Source organism: Sminthopsis crassicaudata, chromosome 1 (assembly GCF_048593235.1).
Source record: "Sminthopsis crassicaudata isolate SCR6 chromosome 1, ASM4859323v1, whole genome shotgun sequence".
Taxonomy (NCBI): Eukaryota; Metazoa; Chordata; class Mammalia; order Dasyuromorphia; family Dasyuridae; genus Sminthopsis; species Sminthopsis crassicaudata.
In genome coordinates, this window is record NC_133617.1 from 261,389,532 (window position 1) to 261,412,780 (window position 23,249).

General features: G+C 34.9%; 1 protein-coding gene across 2 annotated transcripts in view; it reads left to right on the forward strand.

Annotated features, from left to right (window-relative positions):
- Nucleotides 1-23,249, forward strand: part of XKR4 (XK related 4) — a 517,176-nt gene that overhangs the window by 474,008 nt on the left and 19,919 nt on the right. The window lies entirely within an intron of this gene.

The following is a 23,249-nucleotide window of genomic DNA, read 5'->3' on the forward strand; positions in this document are numbered from 1 at the left end:
GAGGAGAGGGTGGGATGGCTTTAAGAGACAATTAAATATTTATCCCAGATAGCAATTTCTCTTCTATACCTCCATTTATGTAAAACACAAAAGTTTCCCCTGAAATAAGATGGGGAGGGGAGGACAGGACAGAAGAGTTAGGAGAGGACAGGACAGGACAGAACAGGACAGGAGAAAACAGGGCAGGACAGGACAGAACAGAACAGGAGAGGACAGAAGAGGACAGGAGAGAACAGGACTGGACAGGACAGGAGAGAAAAGGACAAGACAGGAGAGGATAGGACAAGACAAGACAGGAGAGGACAGGACAGGGGAGGAGAAGACAGGACAGAACAGTATAGGACAGGACAGGGCAGGACAGGACAGGACAGGAGAGAAGGGAAGAAAGGGGAGGAGAGGGGAGGGGAAGGGAGGATGGGAGGGCTTTTAGAGACAAATAAATACTTACTCCAGATAGCAATTTCTCTTCTATACCCCCATTTATGTAAAACACAAAAGCATCCATCTTATTTCAGGGGAAACTTTTTTGTTTTTGTATAGAGGACTATACAAAAAGCAGGAGGTAACCAATCCTGAGTCTCCATTGCTATGGGTACTGAGTAACTATTTTTTTTCGACTGTATTCCATAAATGCTAATTGCATACCTTACTCCTTGGAATAGGAGTTTTAGATGCTCATCTTGATTCTATTTGATTAACTTAAAAATATTTTGTTTCTCACATTAAATCCTTAAATCCTCTTCATATATATATTTGATGGGAGCACTTGGTGGAACTGGACATAAATGTTCATTCTCTTGGAAATAAAGTTATAAACATTATTTATTATAATTTGAAGAAACTTGAAAACCTTTTTCAGATTTCCTTTAATATCTATTTTTATGAAATAGAAATTGTGATTTTTTTAAAATAGCAAACCAAAAATCCTTCCTTGGATCTAAAGACTGGGGTTTTTTAAAGATTTATATTTTCTAAATTTAAAAAATGCACAATGAAATATATTCCTCTTTAAATGCAAAAACGCAATAACCCTAATTACAAAAGGGATGTGTCCAAATGATCCAGTTATTGGCAAGGAGAGTCAGGAATACACATGGATCCTAATTCCTGACTAGGCACTGGCCTCAGAAAATTCCCCCTCTTCTTCAGTTTTCCCTTTCTGTAAAATGAAGATAATATTTACATACCTACCTCATAAGGATATTGTGAGGATTAATTACTAATGTATGTTAAGTGCTTTATAAGTAAAAAGCACCATTATATTTGATAACTATTAATAATACAAATGGGAACTGTGTGCATTGAAGGAAGAATATTGTCATAATAGGAATGGAATGGGAGTGGGGGTAGAGCCTAAAGTGGAGTGGTATTAGTAAGAAAACAGCAATAATTTATTGAACAAAGAATAGAATTATTTTGGACATTTAATAAAATTCAAACCTTTTTCTGAAAAGGTCTGTGTAGAATTTATTTATTTATTTATTATCAACCATTGTTAAGAAGCTTCCTTTTCTACACTAATACAAATTTCATTTTAATGAAAGTTTAACTTCTTTCTCAAATCTGAATCTTAACATACAATTTAAATTTATTCAAAGAATTCTGCTCCCTCTTAGTGTCTGGGGAGTACACATCCATATCTATATATTCAAGGATGAAATATATGCTCCCATAGTACTTCTCTAATGAGAGCCAAAAGGCATTAAAAACTGAAAGCTTCCAATATCCCTCTATAGTTAGCAGCCTAACAAGAACCCACCACTACAGTGGGTTTTTCAATACCAATGGATTGAGAAGAAAAACATTGTTTCTCCACATTTAGACGTCATTCCCCAACTTGGATGATTCCCTTTAAAACCTATAAGAGATTCTTGCCTATTATTCTTAAGCTGATTCATTTTCTCATTAGAAGTACATTTTAACTACTTTAGAGAAATCTTTACACAAGGGCTTCAGATAGTTTTGTATAACTTTACAAATGAAATTTTTAGTGAAAAGAGAGGGAAAGTTGTTTTATTTTTTTTAATTGGGGGTGTTGTCCAATGCCATAATATTTGTTCTTATTAGTTCAACTTTAAACCCACTAAGAAATATTGAGAATAACATCTTTTTCTTTTGCTATTAACTTTGTGTAAATTCTCAAAAATTGAGGGAATATTGAACTAGTGCTAAATCCATGAAACTGCATTGCTACCTTGTTTTAAGAATTTAATTTCATTGAGGAATGATTTTAAATATAGACAGATATAAAAATATATGTATACATAAACAAATGATCAGGACAATCTTCTCTAAGTCATTTTCTTCTGACATATCACATACCATTGGAACTACAAAGAAGAGATTTTAAAAGTTTATTTTGAGTAGTTTTTAAAAGTTTTTGTTCCTGAACTCTCATGATGTAAAATTAAGTAAATCATGCAGCTTCTAACATCTAGTTTGAAGGCAGTATTTTGTCATCTCAAAATTTTAGATTGGTTAAAATATTTCTAATAAAGTAGAAAAGTTAAACTATATAAAGTTTGCTGTATTATTAGGTGATATAGTATTTTCAGATCATACAACTGTCAAATTTTTAAAATTACATTTAAAAGGCATTAAACTTACAGAGTATGGGTGAGGGCAGAGGTAGGAGCAGAAATTAACCTAAATCAATCCTAGTTCAACCCCAATTAGAGCAATCGTAATTGATCTTAGGTCCCAGATCAATTATCCAGATGAATTCTATCTTCTTCCATTTCTAAAATTCTACGATAGTATGACCAGGCAGAAATATTGCTTGTTTTCCATGCTATTGAGAAGTGGAGATTGACAATATCTGTGCTTTGTTTGCATAAGAGTAGATTTAAATTTATTTGAAGGATTCTGCTCCTTCTTAGTGTCTGGAGAGTTCACATCCATGTCCATATATTCAAGGATGAAACATAGCCTTATATCCCATTGTGTCAATGGGAAGCCAGAAGTTCCAAAGTGAAACTTCTATAGAACAAGAGGAGAAGAATTATATTAACCATCCAATCCATGTAGCTGCCATCAAAAATACAGAATCTCTAGAATGTCAGTAGCAGAGAAGACTTCATGGATCACCTCATCCATTCCTCCTCATTTGACAGATTAGAGAGCTAAAGTCGAGAGGTAGGGTTGCATAATTAGCACAGAGCCTAGACTACAATCAGATATTCTCAGGCTCCCTTTTCCTTGCCTTCCCATTCTGCCACACAAAGAGCCCAGGAATAAAAGCTCCAGAAGTCCTTTCAATAAATGAATGACAAAAAACTGAAACCACTCGTTTAAATGTATTATACCTTTCCAATTACCTCAAAAAGACCCAGAAAAAGAATTCTGGAATTCTCTGAAATCTAATAAAGCATAGAGATCTGTCTATCCTAACTACCCATACCCACCCCAGCAAAATTTGAGGGATTTGACTTGAGACAAATAGCATCTGCAATACCGGCTTTGCTTTTCTTATTAAAAACCTATTCTTTACATTAGTATCAACTATTATTATTATGAACATTAAACCAGTATTCCATAATGGCTTTTTGTTTTTAACCAGGTACACTCAGTTAAAGCTCTACCTCATGAGCAAAACCGGAAAAGTTCTCCTTCCCTCAAAAGAATGTAGCAGTGATACAAAGGATAGCATGATGGACTTGGATTCAAATCCCACCCTGAGCACTTACTGCCTGACTAAGACCTCTGCAAATCATTCTGCCACTTTTTTTTTTTCTTTTAGAAAAGTGAACCTACTTTTCTCATCTGCAAAATGACAGGGTTGAACTGGATGATTTCTAAGGTCCCTCTTAGCTCTTACATTCTATGTTTTATGATCCTGATGTTTCTCAGCCTATCATTTCCCCAGCCATAGTACTTATACAAAATTACTTTGTGACTGAAGGATAGTAACAAAAGTCTACATGAGCAAATATTTGGTCAATTGTTCTAAAATAGTGACTTAGGAAGAAATGCTATTCAGTGTTGCCCTTCAGTTATAGAGTGACAGAAAACTTGATCTGTCATTGTGTAGCATAGGCAACCTCAAAACAATGGAGAAGATGAAAGTTTTTTGTTGTTTTTTTGTTTTGTTTTTTAAATGCCAAGGTTTAGTTTATGCTTTTCCCATAAACCGAGCAAAGAGAACAAGCAGTGTCTTGAGGAACGGGAGTAGGGGAGGGGAGAGGGGAGAAGGGGAGGGAATCATACTCATTTAAAAACCAAATTGTATTCTGAATTTCAGGGTAAACAAACACCTTTGCTAAAAGATGACAGAGGGGAGGAAATGCTTCTGATTTTTTTTTTAATAATTTTTAGTGGGGGGGGGGGGGCAGATTCAAAGTTTGTATGATAGTAACAGGCATAACAGGCTCTGCCATCTTGGTATCTCCATTTCTGCCATCTTGGTATCTCCATTTGGAATTCAAAAACCCAGAGGGCAAGAATGAGTGAATGAGATTGCAAGGGACGTAAAATCAGTTTATAATCAGTTGGTTAAAAACCCAGAACAATGACTATTTCCCACTAGCTTCAGCATCTAGTAAGAAACATCTAATAGAAAAATAGAAACATTTTACTTAGCATTAGACCACAGCCTGATTCCAAGTGGCTGGGATTTGTGTTACATCCACTGTTTTTCATGCCCTGATTGCTTTTAAGTCAATGAGTTTTACATCAAACTACCTCAACTGCCTTTGTTTTGTTTTGGAGCATATGAAATCATGCACTTTGTAAAGAACGGTTTGTTTTATTTTTCATTTAAAATTTTTTAACAAAGTGGTGCAAAGAAACATTCAAAACTTTGTATGAGATATTATAAGGTGACCCCAATTCAGGATGTTGCTGTTACTTTTCATTTCTAAATTCAGTTTGGGGTACAATCCTTGTTTCCACTCAACACCTTATGAGCTGCTTTCAATTTCCTTCATTTGCCTTAAACTGTTGCGCTTTTTTCCCTGTTGGTCCCTACCACCACCACCCCCCTTTTTAAAATCTATCTTTGAAAAAACAATGTAACAGGTGGCAGATTAATAGCATACCGAAGAGAATGGACCAATAATTTCTCAGTTCCCTGTTGTAAACTATTTGCATCACCAACTAGCTAATTGTGCTATAACCATTCCTGTGCTTCTACTCTTACATGATCATTAAAGAAATGACATCACAGAGGTCCCCTTCGTGTTTCTAGGGAACAGTGTAGATATTTCCCACCCCACCCTGCCCCCAGTACAAGCACATGGACTGGAGCCCAATGATGACCATCAGTCAGTGCTTGTATTTGAACTTGTAAACATTGTACAAATGTATTTGGCATTTTATTTGAAATGAAAAATTAAAATAGGTATGAAATTTTTTCCTTCCTGTAAATAGCTATACTCAGACTCCATGTATCCAAACATTCCTTTAGAGTCCAGGTTGTGAAGAGTGTTGTTACTGGCTAGTGGCCACTGTCCTCTCCTGGTGGTGGTGGCCCCCTTTGCTATAGTCCAGAGCCACAGTGTGTGAAGTATTCGGTGCTACTGCACTACCATCGTTCTTAAGGTCTGTTCTGTTAAGTAAGTTGCAATTTGTGATGAAATGAAGTGGAAGTAGTACTTCATAACAAACAAATTTTCTTGGTTATCATTTGATTTTTCTTTGTAAAACTTTAAAAGGAAAAAAAAAGGAAACTTGAAAATTTTATATATTTGGATTTTGTAGATTTTTTTTTTTATTTTATTGCAACACAAGGTACCAAAATCATGAATAAAGTACACTGTGGTCATTTTAACAGTTCTTGTTTCATTCCTGGTTCCAATGAGAGAATCACATAGTCTCCCTGCAAGGCAGCCAAAAACTAAAACATCATATACTTAAGTGAATAAGTACTTAATACTAGTAGTAGATAATATGTAGTACTTAAGGTTTACTAGGAGATTTATAAATATTAAATTTTCACAACAACCCTAAGAGATAAAAAATATCCCCATTTTTACAGATGAGGAAATTGAATTTACAAATTAAGGTACTTGCCCAGCATTACAAAGTGAGAAAGTGTCTGAAGTTGGATTTGAACTCACATATATATATATATATATATATATATATATATATATATATATATTAATGTGAGAGAGGACATTAAGTTTGTGTACATTGTCTCCCCTTCCTACAACACACTCATTTCTCATCTCATTCTCTTAAAATCTTAATTTCTTTCATGACTTATTTCTGATTTTACTTCCTAGTTGAATATTTCTTTGATTCTTCTAGTTTAGTGTTCATTCTCACAAAAAAAATTATGAATAAATATATTATTTGTCACAGTAGAATGTAGATTTCTTCAGGATAGATACAATTTTAGAGCTTTGTCTTAGAATTACCTGTGCCTGGCAAAATATCTTGCAAATGAATAGTTAAACGTTCTTGAATTGCATTGAGTGAAAAGGAGAGAGATATTCTTCAAGTCTATATTTTAGAAAAAAGGGGAAAAAAAAGAAAATATCAGAACCAAATCTATGGTTTTATTGACATTGTGAATGCGTGATGAGTAAACTCCCTCTTTTAATGAAGAATAGCATGACTCTGCAATTTAGAGTATCAAAAGAGTTGCTTGGAACACAATATAGATCAATTGACTTGCCCAGGGTCACCACAGCATGTGTCAGATGCAGGACAGAAATGTAGATCTTCCTGGCCCTAAGTCCATCTCCACTACAACCTTTGGGTCAAGAAGTATTAGTCTGAAATCTTCTGTCCTGTCGATGTTCCCTTCAGTACACTGAACCTTAACATCTAATAAAATTGCTGCTGTGTCCACTTTTTTTTTTTTTCTGGGTCTCTCTATCTTCCTTGAAACTGAACTCTAATTCTCCCCTAATTAGAATGTGAGGTCTTTGAGAGTAGGTCTCAAGTACTATTTTGATTATTTGTTTAATCTCAGCATTTAGCACAATTAATGGCACATACTGAGCACTTACTGTTCTATTGTTATCAGAAGAAAAATTATTTCATTAAAAACATACATCAACAAAGTAAAAAAGATTAATGAATGTGCATTTTAAAAAATTAAAAACCCAACATATAAAATAATCAAAAAGGAGGAAATTTTGAAAATTAGAGTAGAAATAGATAAACTGGAAAACAAATAAATTATAAAGAAGTTATAAGCAAAAAGGAAAGCTGGTGTCAACCAGAAATGAAGAGAGCTAGAAAAGGAACAAAAACTAGGGTCTTTGAGGCAAGGGAATTGGAATTCAGAATAACACAGAACCAAAGTTAAAGGGGGGCAGATACATTTTTAATGGAGAGAGTGCGTCATGGAAGTCAGTTTGGGGAATCTGATACTTAAGTTGTTTTGCATAACAGCTGAAGGTTTCTAGAGAGGAGGGAGGGGTATTAACATCTGATCAAAATGGCAGACTTCAAATACAAAAATGGAGAACCAGTTTGCTTCTGGTCCCAACCATAGAGTTATATGGGATCCTGGTCAGGGAGTACTGATGAGGTTTAGATGTAGGTAACCAAAATGAAATTAGGATTTCTGGTGGTCAGGGAGTTAAATGATAAGGTCTAGTGGCAGGTTTGGGGTTCAGGGAACCAAATGGAGAGGTTTGGCTCCCCTACAACCCCTTGGGATTCCACACAAGGGTAGGGAGTTTTGAGGACTCCCTTCTGGTGGTGCAGAAGTTTTCTGTAAAGGAATTTATAGACCCAAAAACCTAGATAGATAAAAGAGGTTTATTATGGGGATTGGAAATAAGGTTAGAAATCCTGACAAAGAGGCATAAAAGTCTGGTTAGGGAAAGGGTGAGGATGAGGATAACACTGGAAAAGAATATTATTCCAGCAGGCAGATCTATGAAAAATGGAATTTTGCACTGAGAATGCAGCTCTCAGTAGACAGAAAGTCCAGGCAGCTGAGTAAGCCACCAAGGTCTGCAAAGACTAGTTGATTGAAGCTTATTATATTGGTGGGGGTTGGGAAGCCCAAGCTGGATGGCCCAAGCAAGTCAGAATGGGGACTGGGACAACCTGAGCAGATCAGAACTAGTGGGGGCTGGGAGAGCCCAAGTTGGCTCAGATCCAGTGGAGGCTGGGACAAACCTCCTATTGGAATTCAAAAGGGTGCTTTTGACCAGGATTTGTGAATCAAAGTCCCTGGCATCCTGGACTGATATGTCTCAGCCAGGAGGGGCTGGGAATCTGAAAGGAATCACAAATCAATAGGAAATACAGTTTCTTAAAGGAACCACAATCCACTTCAGTACCTTCTGATATATACATTCAACATTTCTTTCCCCTTTGGTTAAGAAGAGTTTTATCACAGAGTAAAGGAGGCATTGAAAAATGGGATGCACTGCTGGACCCTGATATGAGAAGGGACACACAGCCAATATTTAATTTCCAGAAAATTAATTAAATTAAATTGCCAGAAAACAGAATCTTAGGAAGATTTTGAAGTTCACTTCACAGGATATAACACCATATTATGAGGTCCTTTTTCAAACTACACTGCTTAGCATTCCAAATCTGCAAAAAATGGCCACATTGTTCGAATGGCAAATGTGTGTTTGCCAAAAAGATTATTTTATGAATAACTCACACAGGGCAAGTACTTACAAGGTGGTCAGAAAAAGAATTACAAGGACACTCTCAAGATCGCTCTTAAGAATTTTAGAATTAATTATATGACATGGGAAATATTGACACAGGACCAACCAGCATGGCATTCCCTCATCAGAGAAGATGCTATGCTCTATGACTAAAGCAAAATTGCATTAGCTCAGAAGAAACACAAAATATGCAAAGTTAGAGATCCCAACTCAAATATTCATAGGGACTATTTATATCTGACCTGTAGCAGAATGTTCTGAGCTTGTTTTAGTCTGATCAGCCATAGTTGGACAGTAGTTTGATTCTGACAGTAATGTCATTTTGGTCCTCTTTGAGAATAAAGGACTACAACCAACCAACTGTGTAATTCACATACATAAACACACACACACACACCCACACACACACACACACACACACACACACACACACACACACACACACATACATAAAGTAAAATACAAATAATGAGAATAAATAGTTTCTGGGGGGAAAAAAAGTGGACAATATTCCCAATACCAAAAGGAAGCCAATTAAGAAGGTCTATCAAGGAAATAGGGTTCAAACTCAACTTTGACTGGAAACTTCCGGCCCAGAAATACCAAAAGTCAGATCTCTCTCCTAAGAGATTATAGTTTGGAAGCGCTCTACCCACAATGTCCATTTAATCATCAGATTTCATCTTGGATCTCAGATGTCCCAAGTAATCAGTCATTTGATCTCTGGAAACATCTTCTCTCTAGACAGCTCTAAAGTGGACTCTTCTGTAGTAGGTTTACTTCTTGTAGAAATTCTTAGATGTTCCTGCTAAAATCTTTCAAAAACAAATATCTATATATTTTCATACAACCTCTTAAACATTATTTCTCCAATAATTAGTTAAACCCAGATCTAAGCTTTATGGTTATAATATTATCAATAGAACTATATGAAAAACATTAAATTAGGAACCCATAGTTCACTTGAAACTTTAGAGAATTTAAGTTCTTAATAACCTTGTTGTTTTAGGCTCTGTACTGACTATAATCACTGCCAACAATAGGTTAAAGAATCTGTAAAACATTTTCTCTAATTATTCAATTTAATCACTCATTTCTCCTTAGGAGGATTAGGTGCTACTAAGGAAGTAATCCTATACATGAAAACGATAAGTATCAAATGATTTGTCAAACTATGCTCAAATGAACTGGCTATTACCATCACATAGACTGATGCTTTCAAATCATCTTTAAACTCTTTTGAAATTTGTTTGCATTTCAGAGTATGCTCTATAGTAATAAACATCAATCCCACATTAAATGATAAATCTAAATAAAATTAGAATTCCTTTTGAAGTAATAGATTATTACAGGCTCAGAATTTACAAAGTAGAAAGTCCTCTTGTATGGGAAGCTGAATTAAGCAGGTCCTTCATTAGCCTTCCTATGCTCGGCCTTCCCAACCTTTCTTCCCAGAATAGATATTTACTGGCCATAGATCACAGACCATATTCTCTTTGAGCTGTTGGTGAAATGTTGGCTCAAGGATACAACAAACCTGAAAATGAAATTCAAAAAGAAAATTCACAGTCCAAATGGTTTTACCTCGGACATCAAAGTCTCACTAATCACAGTAGGATTGGATAAAAATGTTATCAGCACTTTCACGTTGTTGCAATAAATTATCTAGCAAATAGAATTATCAGACCTTCAAAAAACCATATAAAAGATTTTATATAACATTCTTTTCTTCTATATTCCCCTTTCTCAAATATAGCTTAAAATTCAACCTGATGTAAAAGCCAGCCAATAGAATTTAATAAAGTAGTCCATTCTTTAAGTTCACTGATAGTGAATATATAATGGTTTACTAACCTTTTAAAGCAAAAAATATATTTCCAAGACTGTAGTTTACTAAAACTTAGTTAAAGATGTAACATTAGTAGATATTATTCCAGACATAACTTTATAATTCAAAATAATCAATCCTATATTATAAATAAATTTCTACTTACTCTTCCTTCTCTTCAAGAATGTTTATAATAGGGTAGGAGTTTTAGTTTTTCTAAGTGGATAGTCAATTGATTTCAGCTAAAGCTTCCTCCTTTGTAAAGGCAAAACTGGCAGTTTCCAGTTTCTTAAATTATAGTTTTGTGGTTCAGAAATAGTGAGGGGGTCACCATTTAATTTAAAAAAAAAAAAAAAAAAAAAAAGCTGGAGAGATCTCTAGAAGCAAAGTTTATTATACATTCTTGAGAGAAGGGCGTCCCACCCATCAAGCAGATGATGGAAAGGAGGAAGCACCTTCTGGAGCAGGGTTAATACTTTTAATCTCTAAGGCAAATACCCCTTCCCACTAATGAACTCATCCTCATTGGCTGAGGGTCTTACATTCTAAACTTGGGAACTACCCAAGAAATTGAACTTGACCAATAAGTACATAGTTGCCCATATTTGATTGAAATGGGGAGAAAATGATGAGAAGTATAGCAGGAAAGGGACTTAAGTATGCCCTTGACTCAATCTTCAAAGTCCTTCAGGCCTACTCAAACTCTGAATTAGATGAAGCCTTACTCGATTTTCACAACTATCTTGAAAGATATCACCTCATCTCATTCATAGTGTTTCAGAATATTAACAGTTTTGAAACATTTCCCTTTCTTTCAACAGCTCACCTCATACTCTCTCAACATTCAAATTAAAAGAGAAATTGAATTTCTAATAGTATATCTGTACTAAATCTTAAACAACATTATGGATTTGAAACATAAAACAAAACTCATTGCCAATCAATGGATTTAAATTCAGTTGAATGCCTTTCCAACTTAACTTCCATAGAAAATTACATGTGGCTTTAACACAGTTGAACAAATTTAGGTGAAACTTACTTCCTTAATATCACAATTTTATAGCATAAAATAAAGAGATTTTTGAAACCATTATTACAATCTTAATAATAATATAAGGCTTTACCAGTTTAATTCATAACTTTAGTATTAGATTAATTTAAAATGTGTGGTAAGGGGTCACTACTCCCCCTTTTAACTAATCAATCAGACTTATCTTAGAAGAGGCAAAAAGGAATTTATTGCTTTCTCAAGAGAAAGGACACACCCAGTATCCATCAAAATGGCATCATCAAACAAAGGTGAGCAGTTCTCAATAAGTTTATATAGACCCTAAACTGGAGTCCCCATCTGGCTCTTCCCCACACTGGCTGGGCTTCAGAGCTAAACGGGGAACTTTCCCCAGATTTGCTCTGCAGAGTAAGGGTCCAAGGAGGTCTGAGTAAACAGATTCTTTGTTTTGGTTTTGATTTTGTTATTTTCAGGAGACTTGCAGCTTCACCCTTTATTTTGAGTCACAATGGGAGGTGTTATTTTGAGTCACATTTGATGCAAGAATGCTAATGTACTAAAGGGACTTCAACAGTGGAAAGTTAGGGGCAAAGAACAAAAAATTATTTTCAAATATCAGTCCACCAATCAATCATAGAACCCAGTCCCTGACCCTAAGGAGCTTACATTGTTACATTCTTTTAGGGGAGATAGTCTCTACTCTTGACCATCCACCAATGTGCCTATGGGTTTCAACCCCCCAATTCAAGTCCTATTTCTCCAATTCAATCTTCATAACTGTGGAAATTAAACAGATGCCCATCCATTTCTCACAAAAACATATTGGGCTAAGTATAATAACTCATTGTTATTGGAATTATTCTATATGGAAAGCTATTTTTGGTCCAGGTAAAAACTCTATGACAGAGTTTGGTCTGACTCTTCAGGGTATAAGCCATCCCAAATCCTTGAGAGTTTTCACAAAGAGATTATTAATACAATGAAGGGAAGAATGAAAATCACAAAAGCCAACACTTACATAGAAATTGATACATAAAAAGGTCTAAGCGATTTCTTACAAATCATCCAGAAGAATGGGTGGACAGAACTTCTAACTGCTTGTCTAACCTTACTTGTAGCAGATTAGAAATCAAAGTTTTAGAATCTTTTCCTTTTGTAATTTCTAATTCTCAACTAAAATTAAATAAAAATAATATAAATATCTATTGGACTTAAAAAGATAGTTTCAAATATTCAATGTCATTTTTTTAACAACAACAACAACAACAACAAAAAAAAAAAACATCTATAACCCAAAGAATAATGATCTAAAGAGAATTTGCCATTTTACCAATAGTCCTAACACAATGAGGTATCAATTAAGGTGAAACATTTTAATCTATATTGTAATGTAACATATTTTATCTATATTGTAATGCCAGAGAAACTGAGGCAAGACAGAGATAGTGGAGAATTTGGGCTAGTGATTGAACAGGACTCATGTCCAAAAGATGTCTGAACCCTAATTGGCTGAATGGGACTCTTGTCTCAAAGCATCCAGCTGCAAGCAATTAATTCCAGAGACTTTTATAGGGCTCCAGCTATCAGAGAAACAAAGGCAAAGCATGGGAAAGGGGAAGGCAGGGAGAGAGAAGGGGACAGAATAGTAGATGAGCAGATGAGCCATAATTTCAGAAAAGGATGGGAGTCAATGTGGGGAGCAGGAGACAGTGAGTCTAGGTCAAGAAGCAATACCCAGGCATTTGAGATAAGCCATCTGGAGTTTTATAACTCACTGGAATGCGAGAGTAGTAAGAGCTTAATGGGGTAAGGGGGAGGGGTAGCCATAATAATTTTATTCAGGGTATAGCATAATAATTCAGGGAAACTGAGGCATAACAATATTACAGATTGGTAAACTCAGATAACTTATTTTAAGAACATACAATTAACAAATTTTTGTATCCATGCATTTTTTCAACATTTTGTCATAATGCCAAATAATACAATAAATTCGGACTCATCAAAAACATTTTATTAGGAGAGACATATTTCATTCAAAATGAGACCAGAACAAATTTAATTACATCTGGATTTCTTTTCCAAATGGTATCATACAAAATCTGAAGTTATAATTTCAATTATTTAGCATTATATGTTTCAAAAACCATTTCATATCAGCATGTCCACTATGTCCAGTTAATAGACTGTAATACCAGAGAAACTGAAATGAGAAGAGATTATTTTTAATCTTTAATGTGAAGAGTTTAAGTTAGCTGACAGAAATGGAAATATGATGCCAAAGCATTTGGTCCAGAACAACTGAGGTACACCATTTATGTAAAGTTTTATAGCAAGCAAAATACAGAAGCAAGAGTGCATTTAATATTACAGCTGTTATTATCTTTACTTCAAAGAGAAGGCAGGGAGAGAGGAGTTAATTTTGAAGATTGTGGGTTAGGCCTTGTCAGCCAAGGTTGGGGGTGGGGGTGGGTAAGGACCATTCTTGGATAGATAGGGGCATAACAAGGGCTTATCTGCAGGACACAAGATTATCCTTGACAATAATTCTATTTCCAGGGTAGTTTTTGGACAGGGACGAAGTCAAAAAGACAAGCATCTGAATACTGGTTTTTCTTTTTTATCATTCATTGTGTCATAATGGTATGTGAAAGGAATTCTGAGTCTCTCAAGGTTTAAAGTTTTTTCTTTAAATTCAATTTTTCCAAGTCTAATTGTACAAATGAAAAAGGGGAAGAGGGTGTATGGCTTGCTATCCAGGGTCTTACACTACTATCAAAAATTTAAAACTTATAATCTGATAGTAGGTTTGAATCTACCCTAAAATCTACCCTTCCTCCCAAAAGATCTCAGTTTATATCAGGAGTATTATAAAATTTAAAGCAAATTCTAAGTTCAAAACACATGCCAATTCAAATTTATGTCTAAACTTCACTTTAATTTGTAAAACTTCCAAGTATCGAGTTAGATATTATAATCAAACCCTATTTATCTTTTGATTGGTCCCTGATTTATATAAATTTTTAACATGTAAAACTGTGTGATGGACAAGAAGCCAAACAGTACTTCAGATTCAAATTGGTCACAATCTACAAACTTTAATTTTGGAGTTCAATTAAACTGGGACTTATGATTTCTAATATTTGAGATCAATTCCAATTAAAGTTTTAGTTAGTTAAAAACAAATTAATAAAAAAAAAAACAAGTTTAACAAAATTAAGATCCCTAACAGTCTCTTTCTATAAATTATCTTCCTGACAATTATGTTTTGTGTGGCAGAGAAGTTTAAGTAGCTCAATGAGGAACATTATCAAAGAAAAGGGGTTTATTCAAATTAATTGGCAAAGGAGGGGAAAGGGAATATCTGGAGAAAAATCCATCAAATACTTGTCTCAACTTGTTTCTCACTGCTGTTTTTGAAACTTTTCAATTTCTACTATAGCTAAACATCTTTTTAAGTTCAAATCCTGCCTTAGATACTTAATAGTGATGTGCTCCTATGCAAGGATGCCTCCAGTTGCCTCCAAAAAGAAATTATTTAATGGTATTTTTAAAAGGCAGCTGCAAATCTGGCCTCAGGTACTTAACACTCCCTATCAGTGTGACCTTGGGCAAGTCACTTAACACTATTGCCTCAAAAAAAGAAAAAAAAGAATTAAAAAAAAGGCAACTGTATCTAGATATTTAATTTTTGTCTACAGTGCTTCTACCTTTCTCCTATCTTTATATTCCATAATAACAGTGATGGGGGTGAACTCTGAAACTTTAATCTGTAAAAGAAGGGAGATTCAGAGTCTCAGGCCCTCCTCTGGGAAAGCACATCTTCCCAGACAAGTTAAGTGGCTTCATTAATTTGAAGATCTTGGTCAAATCACCCTCCATTGATCTTTTGGGGTGGCCCGGATCCCCTTCAGGAAATTCCCAAGACTCTGGGAAAAAGCCTTCAAAATGATTTTATTCAGTAGGAGATCTGGGCTTGATATTTTTATTGAGTGGCTTGAAACTCCAGGATATATACTCTCCTTTCAACTGGAAATTTAGGCCTGAGGTGAGTGGGGGATTGACAACATTGAAGGAATCTCATTCAATGGAAGCCCTAGCCCCAGACTGCCAATAAAAAGACAATTTTGAACTCCAGACCTCTGCAGAAGTCCGAAATAAGATTATGTTTTGCCAAGAGACCTCTCTTCTTGGCACAGCTGCCTGCCAGGACTCTTGCCTGCTGTGAAGATACCCTCTTCTCAGTGATAACCTTGGTTATTTCTCTGACAAGACTTTGCCATTAAGAAGTTTGTCTTCCTAGCAAAGCTGGCTTCTCAGTGCCAATAAAAATCCCTTTTGCCATTCAGTCTTTTCAGGTTTGTGAATTCTTTCACATTGGACCTGTGTGCCAACTAGAGGGGATTCTCACACCTTAATTCTCTACTACTAGCACCACATCAAAAGTATATGTAGAACCTTGCAATTCCATATCCCTTGTGGCATAAACATTTTCTGAACTAAAAGAGTACCTAATTTCAACTCTGGATCTGAGTTTAAGTCCCCAATTTGCTACCTGAATCAGAAAATCTCTTTCCTTTTCTGGACCTCAATTTCCTTATCTGTAAAATAAGACTTAGAACTAGAGGTTCTATATAGTCTCTTCCTGCTCTAAATCTCTGATTCTGTATACTATAAAGCACATTGCTAATAGGCCTCATCAGCATGAGGGAAATCCCATACACAGAGAGTTCCTTTAGGATATGCATTCTCTCTTTATATTTTAATTTTTGCATCCCCATGACCTAGCACAATGTCTTATTTGCATTAGGCACTTAATAAATGTGTGTTGAATTGGTTGAAATCAGTTCTTTAAAAGATTTCTAATTTTGTGTATGTGATTATTGCTTCTATTGTCACCCACCTCTATACAGATCCCAGTGTGTACATGTCTTAGTTTAAAAAATGAGATGTTCTGGCTGCTAAAATTCACTACTTGATGAAGAGATTCTCCAAACTTAGCAAAGCCGTTCCTCAAATGATAGAAAAACAGCCATTTGCTGAGTCTGGACTTAGAAATCCAGGACTGTTAAATTGATGCCCAGACACTTTCCGCTTACTTGGAGTTTTCTTGAATATATTATCACCATTTTAAATAGAAGAAAATTTAATGCTAAATTGGATGATGCTTTAGTCTTTCAAAGCAACTACAGTGATTTTAGAATCCTAAATTCTAGAAACCTAGAATCAGAGAATTTAAAACCAGAAGGGACTTTAAGAGAATATCTAGGCCAAACATTTCATTTAAATGAAAATTGAGATCTATGTATGAAATAACTTGGCCAGGGCCACACAGGTAAAATCAGTGCCTTCCAAAAGAATTCTAGTAACCTGTCAACATCTATTTGGAGAATTTTTTTAAAAAAATGTTTTTTGTTTTTTTTTTTACAAACAATTTAACTCTCCACTCCAATGTCTTTGCCAAAAAAATACCTAATGAGATCATAAAGACTTGGACATTATCAAAATGATTGAACAACAACAACAACAATTATTCCTTCAGTTAGAGAAGATTTATGAGTTTAAATACATGGAATTATAGAAGGTATTAAAATACTTCTGTGCACTTATATCACCCACACACACATCTCATGCGATACTACAAAATTAAAGTTACACCCTTTTCAAATAAGGGAGAATTGAACTTAATTATATAGATAATAGGTTTATGTGAGATTATTACCAGGATTAATATGTCCCTTGAGAATGCCAACTAGTTTTGCAGGTTCTAAAGAAATATAGGCATTGCTAATTTCTGAGATAATGAATTCAATTGTTAGACTTGTCTTAAACAAGGAAAGAAATTTAAGGGCAATTAGCAAGTAATGAAATCCTTGCCAAAAGCAGCAATTGAGCAAAATCAGGTAAAACAGTAGCCAGGGAAAGGTAAGACAGTCATTGATTAGTGAGTCTGACTGGAAACTATCCTGTTTTAAGTTTAATGCTTCTCACAATGTTTTATCATGAGCCATTTTTTGTTTCTCTCCACTATTTACCGCCTCTCAAAAAACATCCCAATACCAAATCGATTCTTAGGTTGTAACCTTATTTTTATGTTATCTAACAGCAGGCTGAGTCAGCTGAACCAACTTGCCCCCATTGTTAAATTTTCAGTGTGAGTATTTATACATAAAGAAACAAACAAACAAACAAAATGCTACAAAGTAGGGCTTGATTTATTATTTTGTTGATTGTCTAGGCTTAAGAAAGTGATGGAGGAAATAAATGTTAATAAAGAAGATTAAACCTAAAGTGTGTCAAAGGTATGTCATATATACATCAGTGTATATATGTATATATTAGAAAGCCAGTGACATTTGACAGCACAACGATGGCAATAATCTTTGAGACTTGTACATTTCATCTGTGTTGGGAATTCCTAGTGGGAAAACTCATTCACCCAAGGCAGTTAGCAGTTCACTTTTAATTTTAAAGTCTTAGTCAAGTATCCAGAATACTTAAAGGTTAAGTGATTTGTCCAAAGTTACATATAAAAGTAATTTGAGTCAGAGGCAGGACTTGAATGGAGGGTTTCCCCACTCAGGGGCTGACAATTCTATCCATTCTACAATATTACCTGTCAACACATACTGTATTTATAAGACAATTCTAACAGTATTGTGAAGCAAGACAAGAAATACAACAGTCTGATAAGAAATGTACAGCAAAGGAAAGGGAAAAGGAATTACTAAATATGGGTAGTACCAGTTATCTTCTATGCCATGTTGAACTTGAATAAATTCCAGTGTTGTGACAGATATGAGCATTGAATTGTTCACTACACAGTAGCAGCTCTAGCTGTGATATGACTATATTCATCTGCTCGCTCAAAGAAAAAGCAGAAGGATACTGAAATGAAGAGATGATCTCAACCATGAGGATGTTCTCACTAACAATTCAAATCACAGCCCATTGGTGTCTACCAAGCTCTAATGACTCTCTTGTCCAGGACCTCTCATAAATTTTCCATAAGAGGGCTGTACAGTTTGCTAGGGGCTATCATTTTCTCTACAAGTGAAAGAGCTAACAAGGACAAATTCGGTTTTGGGATAGATTTTAGAGGATGAGGAAGAAATAATAGATACCCTATGGGGCTAGAGGAGATTGGGAAGGGAATATTGTAAGCCTCTTAGTGTTTATGATAAAGAGACAAAGAAAAATGGTCACAGTTGAACATATATCCTAACTTTGAGGATTGCAAATTTCAGAGGGCTCAGATGAAGTGTCTTTAAGGACCCATGAACTACAATTACATAGGAAAAGTCAGCACAAATAAATAGAAATTCTCAAAATTGAAATTTTGAAGATACAAAGAGGAACAGTTCTGATAAGGAAAAATAGAAATTGTATGAACAGACCATTGTAGATGAGACAAATAAGAAAAGGGCATGCACATTTCAGTCATTTACTTAGCCATCACTCCAAATTGTTTGTGAGAATGATTAAACTCATTCACAACTCCATCAAGAATGTGTCTGGTTTTTTTACAACCCCATCAACATTGATGTTTTCTATCTTTTACCATTTTTGCTATTTAGCTGCAGGAAAAGGGAAAGATTCTTCATCTGAGCCTTCTGAAATTTGCATTCTACAAATCAAGGTTCAACTATATGTTCAACCAAACACATCTTTATTACAAATACTAGGAGGCTCTTAACGTTCCCTTCCCAACCTTTTCTGGTCTGATAGGATTTCCATTATTTCTTCCTCAACCTGTTGAAAATCTGTGCCAAAATAGAATTTTTCCTTTTAAGTTTTTTCATCTTTTGAAGAGAAAAGGAAAATGGTCCCTAGCAAGTTGAATAGATCTCTTATAGCAAATTTATGTGAGGGAATGGACAAGAGAATCATTAAGGCTAGGTAGGCATCCTTTCTTACTGCCAATTCTTTGGACTACTCATCTGTTAAGTGAGGGGTTGAACCAGATGATCTTTAAAGTTCTTTCTAGCTCATATCTATGAACCTTTGAGTTTATAAATTCCCTATAATCCAGGTTTGTCCTGTCATTTTCAGTACAGAGTTCATTCTCTTTGGAGTATAAACAAAGCAAATTAAGAGAAAAACTGTTCTCAAGAGACTTTAAAGATTATTGAGAGTGGTTTGGTAATCAGACATTCTAGGTCTTTCAATGTGATTCTTCTGGGTTTAATGATTTCAACACATCAAGGATAGTCAGGTGCTATCTTATTAGCTCCCGACTTATTTTCTGCTTTCAGAATCAAAAGCCCCTATCTACACTTCCCTGCTCAAACGACATCTAGAACACCATTCAGTTCTATGCCCCACTTTTAAGAAGGATTTTTACATGCTAGAGGACATACATAGGAGCACAATTATAATGGTAAAAAATATGAAATCATACCATAGGAAGATTGGTTGAAGAACTAAAAATGCTTAGCTTAAAAAAAAATGTATAGGGTAAAAATTTCAGAGCAGGAAGGGACCTTAATGACTATTTGAATACAAATCCCCTCATTTTACAAATGAGAAAATTTGAGTTCCAGTGAAGTTAGGCTATTTGTCCAGTTTCATACTTTTATTTAATTATCCAGTTCTATCCAACTCTTTGCTACCCCTGTATCTTAGCACATCAATACTATCCATAGGGTTTTCTTGTAAAGAGACTGAAGTGGTTTTGTAATGCCGGAGAAACTGAGGCAAGATAGAGATTGCAGAATATTTAATAATTTATTTAAAAGGGAGAGATTTACTGGGACCAAACAGATCCGTGTTTTGGTCCCAGGGCTGAATGAGACTATTGAATCCAAGAACCCAGCAAACAATGTGAGTTCTCCATGACATATATACACGTGGCTCAGATTCAGCAGGGTTAGACTGAGGGCAGGGGTGGAGTCAGAGCACTGAGTATGGGAACTCTGACAGGGTGGGGTGAGCCACCGAAGATGAGGATGACATAATAGGGGGAAGCACCCCGCAGATGGGGAGAGGCATCTTAATAAGATGGTATCTAATATTCTGATAGCTTGTTATGGGGAGAGACATTCTGATATTCTAAAATATAAGATTTTTTATCCTTATCAAATATTCTAATAAAGAGGGAGGGGTGGTTTTGCAGGATTGAGCAGAACAATTATAAACTGAGGCAGAACAATTAGGGAAACTGAGTTAGGACAATAAAAGAACTGTGGCATAACAATTTCCCACTTTTTTTTCCCCAGTGGATTAAGACAAGCAGATGTTAGAGTACTTGTCTAATGTAGCTAATGTATGTTTGAAGCCAAATTTGAATTCAAGTCTTCCTAGCTCCAAGCCTAGTGCTCTACCCACTGAATCACCTAGTTTCCAGTTTCCTTTTTTAATTTTTTTTCTATATTTTCTCAAAATCCAAATTTTAGATGTATTTTCCTAAATACATCTAAAGATATTTTTGATATTCCTATTTGCAAAACCAATTTCCAAAATTTTCTCCTTCCCTCCCTTATCTCTCCATCTCCCCAAGAGAGTAAGCCGTGTGATATAGGTTAAATATGTGCAATCCTTTTAAACATATTTCTATATTTGCTATGTGAAGAAAAATCAGAGCGAAAAGAAAAAAACATGGGAAAGAAAAAGCAAATAAACAAACAAAAGTGAAAATACATTTGATGTCCATAGTTCTCTCTTTGGATGTGGATGGCACTTTCCATTCCAAGTCTATTGGAATTGTCTTGAATCCTTGCATTGCTGAGAAGAGCCAAGTCTATCATAGTTGATCATCACATAATTTTATTGTTTCTGTGTGCAATGATCTTCTGGCTCTGCTCCCTTCACACAGCATCACTTCATGTAAGTCTTTGCAAGCTTTTCTGAAATCAGCCTACTCATTATTTCTTATAGAAAAATAATATCCCACTACATTCATATACATACATTATTCAGCCATTCCTCAACTGAAAGGTATGCACTCAATTTCCAATTCCTTGCCACACAAAAGTAACTGCCAGTTTCATATAGCTAGTATCTAAGGCAAAGTTTGAATCTAAATCTTCCTGATTCCAAATCCATCTTTCTTATGAGGGCAAAATACCTCTTATTTTCAAGTTTTTGGAAAGGCTGCCATAGGAAAAAAAAAAAAAAAAAAAAAAAAAAGATTAAACTTATTATATCCTATGGCTCCATAGGATCAAAACAGAGTAATTTTGTGTTTAATGGCACATGCTTAATTCTAACTATAAAAAGGTAAGGCTGAGGAAAAGAGGTTTCCAATTGTCTAGAAATCACATGCCCTGTGGGTCTTCTTATGCTGGTGGTAGGAATATGGCAGAGAGTGAGTTTTGAGTTGTCTTACTGTCTGATTCTTTTTATGAACAGATTTAGTCTACCAGCTAGTCAATATTTCTGGGCCCTTACTGTGGTTATATGAACAGCTAGGGCTAAAAAAAAAAACTAAGAATAAATTGGCTTAGAGTTATTTAATAGTTTGCTAAATAAATGTAATGAAATAATGGGTAACATTAAATATTTAAGGTAGAAATAAGAATGCACATCCTTAAAAGGAAGAGAGAAAAAAGATCTTAAGTATGCTTAGAAGCATGGAAAAGTAGGTTGAGTATGATAAATTCAGTGAAACAGATTTGAGTATATGAGGAATCTACTCTGGTGATTCTGAACAGACTAAAAGGAGAAAATAGAAGTTGGGATGGGGGAAGTCTTGTAACTATCAGAAGAATTTATAAATTTAGCTTAAAATTAAAAATTTAAAGAATTTTATAAATTCACCTTAGTCTAACAGATCTATGTAAATCATGAAGTTAGAAATTTGATAGAACATATCCAATTAAAATCATCATATTTCATAGGATTTGGAGTTGGAAAGTTTGTCTTAGTTTTGAGGTATGGTCTACAGGCCACAGCCAGATAGGAGAGCAGACCAGATTAAGATTAGGAAAGGTTTATCAAGATAAATAAAAATACAACAGCATCTAAACAATGTTAACTTTATGTTTTTTAAATCAAAATGAGGCCACAGGGATTTGTTTCTATTTGAATTTGACATCACTGGACCAAAACCATTAATATCATAATTAAATTAATATGTAGCCACTAATCTGTAAAGCCTCCATGTAAACTACATATTGACTTAAAAAATTATACACATCTACTGTAATATTCTTCTTTAAAATATAATATTCTCTGGGAGCAGGTTTCTTGGGGGGGGGGGGGAGGGCTGCCTCCAAAAGCCTTTGTTGTGGAAGATGGAATGAATCTATGTCCCCCTCCAAGAGCTTCTAGTGTGCTTGTCCTTTCTGGTCCTGACAGCTCCTCCTTATATTTCCCACACTGAGTATACACCAATCATTCTATTACTAGGAAACCATTATTTGTTGTAGGATTAAATCAGTACTAAACTAGATTTAACAATTATCTCCTCAATTCCACTTACTTAGCACCTTGTAAGAATCCTAACAATCCACACATCTACATACTCATGCATATGTATGTGTACTCATATACCTATGTATATATACACACATATATGTATTCCTGCATGCATTATTCATATATATGTTTGTGTGATTATACATATAATGTTATTAGAACATCAACATATTAAAATCTAATAGGAATTACATTTTAATCTGCTTAGGGCAGCATGTTCTAATACGTGCAACTCATCCCTGATTTAGACATTTTACAGATAAGAAACTGAGACCCAGAAAGTTCTGAAGTGACTTGAAGAAGATGAAGAAGGGCAATTAGTGACTTAGGTGAACTTGAATTCAGGCCTCTGGTGATGAATCCCACATTCTTTCTAACGTAATATCTTGACACTAAACATAAC